At 41.0% G+C, this 7,179-nt stretch overlaps 1 pseudogene; it reads left to right on the top strand.

Moving 5' to 3' along the window:
* The first annotated feature begins 5,780 nt into the window (after positions 1 to 5,780).
* LOC122112646 lies at positions 5,781 to 6,957 on the top strand (annotated as a pseudogene).
* The last annotated feature ends 222 nt before the right edge of the window (positions 6,958 to 7,179 follow it).

Here is a 7,179-nt window from a genome sequence, read left to right as displayed (position 1 = left end):
CCATGGCCCTGATTCACAAAACACACAAAGGGAAATATGTGCAAAATACTTTAACACAGGGGCTGGGAAGGTGGCTCAGTGGTAGAGTTCTTGCCTTGCATGCATGAGACCTTGGGTTTGATTCCTCAGCACCACATAAGCAGAAAAACCCAGAAGTGGTACTGTGGCTCAAGTGGTAGGGCACTAGCCTTGAGCTGAAGAGCTGAGGGAAAGCGCCCAGGCCCAGAGTTCAGGCCCATGACCAACCAAAATAAATAAATAAATAAATACTATAACACACTTTCAGCTATGCACAACTGAAATAGCAAATGATATTCTACTAACTTGAGTAGCTAAAATTAACACTGTAAGCCATTGGCATCTGGCCACATGCCATCAATTTAAAAAACATTATTATTATTATAAAGGTGATGTATACAGGGGTTACCAGGTACTGAGTGCATTTCTGTTTTGGCAATACCATAAATTTCTTTCCTGCTCCCCATTTGCCTTCCCATCCTACACACAAGTTGTTTAGTTTATTTACAACATAGTGTCTAATGAGTACCGCTTCTTCATTTATTCACCCTTTGACCTTTTCTATGTTCCCCTTACCCTGCCAGAGACAGATAAATGCACAAAGAAAGAAGACAAAAAGGAAACAACAACAACAAAGAAAAAATTCCATTTCCTGGAGCCCATTTCAATGAATAAAATTTTATATGATCAGATGCACAAAGGCATTGCACCTTTGTGTTTTTCTCCTAAGGAAATCCTCTTTTGATCTTGCTGTTTGTGAATGTCTGGAGTCCTACAAAACTTATGACATTTTTTAATGTCCAGAAAATGACTGTGGATTTGTTCTGATAGTATATTTCAGTGTTTGGAAAAATCATCTTTCAAAGGCTTCAACATCAGGAGCACCTTAAGAAATGAGAAAACAGGTTGTTTCTAACCTCATATATGCAGGAAATATACTAAGGCAAAGAAAGATGCTATGAGATTTCATCTGGAATAACTTCAGTAATTGCTTTGGAAACTTCAAGTGTCAATACTAAGAATACTCCTCAGTGAATAATCATACAAGGACAAAATTAAAAGTAGGAAAAAGGCTAGGTGCTGGTGAATCAAACTCTAACCCTAGCTAGTACTAAGTAGGCTAAGATCTGAGGATCACACTGGGAAGTCAACCTGGGCAAGAAACTGTGAGGCTCTTTATCTCCAACTAATCACCAAACGTGCCTGAAGTGAAGTTGTGGCTCAAGGAAAAGTGTCTAGCCTTGAGCAAACAAGCTCAGGTAGAGCACTGAGGCACTGAGTTCAAGCTCCATTACTGACTGAAAAAAAAGAAATCTGAGAACAAACCAGTGAAAGGCAGATAGGACCAAGGAAAAACATCCAAACGTGACAGTAGAAACTCAGAGTGTGAAGCTCCAGAACTGGCTCCCCAGGAGGGGGGTGGTGAAGCCAGAATCACAAGGTAATCAAGGTGATACACCTAGCTAAGAAACCACCACTTCTGCTGTAAGCCTTAGTACATACAGTGTTTTTATCTGGCAGGGTACTAGCATGGGATATGACATACCTGCAAGGGAAAGGACAGTCTTTACAACCATATCACATATCTCAACATCTGAAGAAAGGACCATCTTGGAAGAGGGCCTTCTATGTGAAACTTAAATTCTTGGGCCTTTGAAAATAAGGAGCAGTATTACTTCAATGTGTCTTTAAAGACCTCAGCACAGGAGACAAAAGGGAGATGGCTCAAAGACATTCATGGGACTGGGGCCAGTATCTCACATCTATAATCCTAGCTGCTCAAGAGGCAGAGAAGTGAGGACCATGGTTCAAAGGTAAGCCAGACAGACCAGTCCATGAGACTCTGATCTCCAATTAACTAGCAAACATCTGGAAGTAGAGGTGGGAGGCTCAAGTGGCAGAGAGTAACAGCTTTGAGTGAAAAACCTAAGGGACAGTGTACTTAAGCCTAAGTCCCAAGACTGGCCTTAAAAAGTAGAAAAACAAGAAAAGAATAGCTATAGCTCTGAGTCTGGCACACTCTGTCAAAGTGTACATGTACTGTCCAGGTGGAAGATGGCCTCCAGAGGCAGTAGGAAAGAAGTCTTGACTTAGTTGAGGTGAAACCTCCAGTGACACTAAGTTGGAGGCCCCAGCCTACACTGTGTGAGCAGTTTCATTTCATTGCTTAAGGGATTCTTAAGGATTTGGCAATCAAGCTCAGTAGAAGAGCAATCCCTACCAAGTATAAGGCCTTGAGTTTTGTCCCCAGCTATTCTATAAATCAATCAATCAATCAATCTAGGGTTTTCCTAAGAAACAAAGAAAGATCCCATAGTGGAATTAGTACCCAGGCTCCAGGAACTCCAGATGACAAGCTGAGAAATGAAAGGAGCACCAAGATGCTGGACAGTGATGTGCTTTCTGGTCCATGGACTGAGGATCAGTGGAGATAAAACAACCAAGCCTGTGGCTGGGAGAGTGATCAGCATTCAAGATCTATCTGCTGACCATAGGTGTTTGCTGCTAGATGGGACTGAAAGCACTCCAGCAGCACATATGGTATCAGGTAATACCCCCTACCCCTTCCTGTCTCCATGATGAAATCTGATAGAACTGAATCCTGCAGGGAGAGCACCTGAGCCTCTCAGTTCTGGTCATAATAGTTCTAAAAGTGACATTCTCGTGGTAATGAAAAGCCCAGGACTGAATATATTCACTATGGAATTCTCCCAAATCTTTAAAGAAATATCAAGAATGTTCCAAAAGTGGAAAAGGAAGGAACTCTGCCATTCATTCTATGAAGCCAGTATTACTCTGATAGCCAAATTGGTAGAGGACACAACAAAAACAGCATTTATTTTTCAAAAAATATATACATAATGTATAAGTAGTTCATCCTCTGGCTAATCTGTATACAGAGAAAGATTACATTAGAAAGACACACCAAAGTGAGCATTGCCTAGTATCCACCTACACACTGATTCCACAGATGTTTATAGTCTTGTGTAAATTTAGTTTGAAATAAATAATTGATTTCAAGAAATCTGTTTGTTTTATCCTATACACTCAAGTCCTGAATAAGAAAATCTCCCTCCTCTACTCACATCATAAGAGAATGCATATGCAACAGGGTATTTCAGTTGGGTAGCAGTGGCTCATATCTATAATCCTACTTACTCAAGAAGCTGAGGATCTGAAGCCATTCTGGCAGGATACAAATTCCTTGAGGCCCTTATGTCCAATTAACCATTAAAATTTGGTGAAATGGAGCTATTGTTTGGGTGGTAGAACACTAGCCTAGAGCAAAAAAGCTCAGAAACTAGGACCAGGTCTTGAGTTGAATCCCCAGAAGTGGTACACACGTATAAAGAAACAACGACATACACTGACAGAAAAAAGATATTAAAAAGGAAAGGAGCTCAGAGAAGCAGCCTAATTGGACCATGGTATGAAGGAAACTAACACTTTATCCAAGGGATAAATGTCTTAGAGACCACAAGCCAGGGCTGGAACAGCACAACATAACTCATTCCATGCAGAGAGCAAGGAAAAATTTAGCATCCAGGAGATGGAATTCTGGCTCTTCCACACAGCCTTTTATTCCACTCCGACCATTAGGAAACATTTCTCTATAGGCCTAAAATCAACCAGACATGAAACACTTCGCAGAACCTTGAACTGCTATGACTTGTTGTCCATTTGTCTTCTATAAACACTTGTGACAACTAATATTTGGAATACCACTTAGTTCTCAATCACCCGACAATACACTTCTCACACCACTTGGGCTTAAATTTTGAATTCATCCCAGTATAGTCTCCATCCACTGAAGGGGCCAGTCTATAACATGCTTTCTCTATCTAGGAACAACTCCTGTCTCTACACCCTTTACCTATACTAGGACTCCAACTCAGGGCTTAGTGCTGTCAGTGAAACTGTTTGTTTACAAGGCTGGCATTCTACTACTTGAAGACAGCTCCACTCCTGGCTTTTTGGTGATTAACTGGAGACTTTCATGCCCAGGATAGCTTCAAACTGAGATAATCAGAGCTTAGCCTCTTGAGTAACAAGGGTTACGGGGATGAGGTATGGGTGCCAAGCTGCTAGCTACAGAGAAGTATTACTCTAGTACTGTTCATTTCCATGCATGCAGACAAGGTTTGAAAGCAGTTTATAGACAGAATATAAGACACTCCTCTTGGTTATCAAATTCCAGGGCATTTTAGGCTCTCTGTCCCAAGACACTTTGTATATTCTCTTGGGGGGAGGGGTAATAGTATTGGCTTTGACCTTAGGGCCTAGATGCTGTCCTTTAAGATTTCTGTTCAAGCTTTTGCTCCATCATTTGTTTGCTCTTTGAAGGGGATAATCTGTGCTGTATGAGTTTGCCATGCCTTTTGACAACCATTATGCTATTTTAGACACCAAAGAGTTATTCTACACCAAATTTGTGTCCTAAAATTCAATTCTGACACCACTCAGGCTTAGCACCATCTCTACAAATTTTGGAATCTGTTCAAATCTTAGGATAAAGGTTCAAAGCCACCCTGGGCCACTATAAGACTCATATCCAATTCAACAGCAAAAAGCTGGAGGCAGAAGTATAGCTCAAGGAGTAGAGTGCTAGCTTTTGGAGAAAAAGCAAGAAACATTACCCCAGTACTCTGAGTGCACAAAGGATTTCTAGTGTAACAGCTAATTTTGTTTTCCTCCCTCATCCTTCCTCTCCAATTCTATTCTATTTTTGCCTTCTTTAGAAAACGAACCTTGTTTCTCTCTAACCATTTAGGTGCTTTATTTCTGGAGTTCCCTCCTATCAGTACTCCCATAACCCAGTCACAGTCAAATGTTTATCAGCCTTTCCCTTAAGAATCAACATCCAGACACTGCCGACCCCCAGCATTGTAGCCACTTGCAGCAGGGGCTGTTCGGCTTCCACTTTGTGGCTGGCCGTCTCCTAGCTAGACCTCAGGGCTATCGCTGCTGTCCCAATTGTTCTGTGCTCCTCTTCAGGCCCTCTTGCTGGCTTGCAGCTGATCCTAACTACAGCCTGAGGCAGCATGATGGGATACCAGGCAGAAGAAAATTCGATAACACAGAGATACAGACAGAAAAGGGGGAGACCAGCCTCCCATGCTTGAGCTCTCCTGAACTTGAGCCCCAACCTTCCACGAGCAAGTATATTTGAATTCACACAAGGAAAATTACCATGGACACATGCAAAAACAAAGCATCTTTATTAATATTAAAATCTGAGCTAAAATAGAGTTTGTGAGAGACATTGGTTCCCTTATTCTATTGAGACAGAAGACTGTAGCCCAGGGAAAGCCCAGACACAGTTCCATCTATTTGGTCCAAGGTCCTCAAAATCCCTGGCACACCTGCCAGCCCAAGTAAATGAAGTGGAGGGAGCAGCAATCCAGTCTCTGACCCTCTCCAGATCTGTCTATTTTAACCCTTTCATGGCCAGTGCTCAGTGAACCCAGTGCTGTTGAGGTAGCGTTCTTACCACTCAAACTTTTTTCCAGGTTTCACAGCTTAGCTGCAGAGTTCTCTACATGTAGCAACTTCCCAACCCTTTGGCAACTCCTCACAAGGGCTGGGACCAGAGACCTTTCTTCACGTGTGACCTGCTTTCCTCATGACACCCAGAATTGTATCAAACTCCAAGGCCTAAAAAATCCTTCCCCATCAATTGTAAGCCGTTTATTTGTTCAGTGTCTTTGGCCTATCAAGCAGTATGAAAGCTGGATTTTATGACCTTTTCATAATTTTGACTAATGTCTGACAATGGAGAAATGGAAGACAAGTTTCCAGCACAATCCCACATGAAGATTAGCAGTTACCATTTTTAACACCAGAGCAAAGATCCTTTATCAGTTACATCTTGAAAATTGTTTCTCTATTTGGACTGGGGGGTGAGAGAGAAAAATTAGGAATAAAATAATATTCTTACTTCTCAAGCACTGATAAAGGAAGAAAAGAAAGAAAAGGAACCACCAGAGATTTCTCCTCTGTCTGATTTGAGTGCACTATCCATGTGGGTTTTGATGTTGTTACTGGAGAATTTACTGGCATGCCACAACAGCAGGCTTGGTCAATTCAGACTTCAAATATCACAAAAGTAGAGAAGAAGAACCTTTAGGCTATGCTGAATGTCTTCAAGCTCTATAACTCTAACACAGTAAAGCAGAAAAATCTGAATTTTACTCTTGCTAAGACGGCTTCTTTTCAGGTACCAACACTGCATACCAAAGGATCAGAAACATCACCACTAACAACAGAGAAGATAAGGATGAAGAGGCTGCTCCACATGTCATTGTAGTCATGCAAAATCAAGTTACATGCAGTCTGTGATTAATTCTATTCCTGCACCAGGTGGTGATTCTAATGTTGACAGAAATGCCATGTCTTCAAGTAAACAAAAGATCAAGATATCAGCAGAGATTATGGAAAAATTAAGAACTACAGTAAGTATATGAGACACTAAGGAAAAAATACATAAGATGAAAATTTTAGACAAGGGTCTTCTGGCACAGGTGTCACTGCTACTGATGTAGCACTAAGACAGGAGGTTCTATCAAGCAGTTTTCTTGACAGAAACAGGCAAAGATGGAATTGATCATGAATGATATTTTGGGACTGCAAGAATTAAAGAGATGAGTTGTTTGTAGTGATGGTATGTCACTTGCTGGTGGTGTAACAGAAATCTGCACGCAGGAAGCACAGGTGGCTGCTGTATGCAGAGTGTTTACAGGCACTGGAGCTTTTGCATGCTAACCAAGTGATGCACACAGACATCAAAATGACAATGTGCTTTTGGGGATGGAAGGCTCAATTAAACTTACCAACTTCGTTTTCCATTTCCAGATGACACCAGAAAAGAGTGAATGCAGTACCATGGATGGAATAGCATTTAAGCTAAACCTTATAAAACAGTATAAAGAAAGGCATTGAAAAAAGAATCGAGGAAATACAAAATTGGTTTCCTTTAGATAAGAAAGGATTTAGGGCATAAAAATTGACTTAAATGTTTGTCACAAAATGGACAAAAGTAGAAATGGAAACTATAGAACATTTAAGTAAGTAGCCCCTGTTGTGAGAAAGTAATAGATAGTATAAGTGTTCAATTTTATGAAAGAGGCTATAAATTGGTCAAACTGGCATGTAATTGCCTAT

Source organism: Dipodomys spectabilis, unplaced genomic scaffold (assembly GCF_019054845.1).
Source record: "Dipodomys spectabilis isolate Male_0828 unplaced genomic scaffold, ASM1905484v1 ptg000095l, whole genome shotgun sequence".
NCBI lineage: Eukaryota > Metazoa > Chordata > Mammalia > Rodentia > Heteromyidae > Dipodomys > Dipodomys spectabilis.
Note: the sequence above shows the minus strand (reverse complement) of the source record. Positions and strands in the feature narration are given on the sequence as shown.